Here is a 257-nt window from a genome sequence, read left to right as displayed (position 1 = left end):
ACTTATAAAGAGTACACAAATTAATAATCTAATTCAGTCCTCTTTCAACAGAAATTGCTACAAAAGGGCTACGTTAAATAATAATCAACCCATAAATACCAAATTCAGGTAATAAATCATGGAAAATTATGAATTAGTGGGTAATGCTGGGCTATTCAAGTCACGCCTACGGCTATGGCTTCCGTCAGTGGCCTGATGAAATCAAATGCCTCATAATACGCCGGCGGAATGCGACTATCGACAATGCGCATGGGCAC

Source organism: Spodoptera frugiperda, chromosome 15, assembly GCF_023101765.2.
Source record: "Spodoptera frugiperda isolate SF20-4 chromosome 15, AGI-APGP_CSIRO_Sfru_2.0, whole genome shotgun sequence".
Taxonomy (NCBI): domain Eukaryota; kingdom Metazoa; phylum Arthropoda; class Insecta; order Lepidoptera; family Noctuidae; genus Spodoptera; species Spodoptera frugiperda.
The sequence above is the reverse complement of the archived record's forward strand: the minus strand, read 5'-3'. Positions refer to the sequence as shown.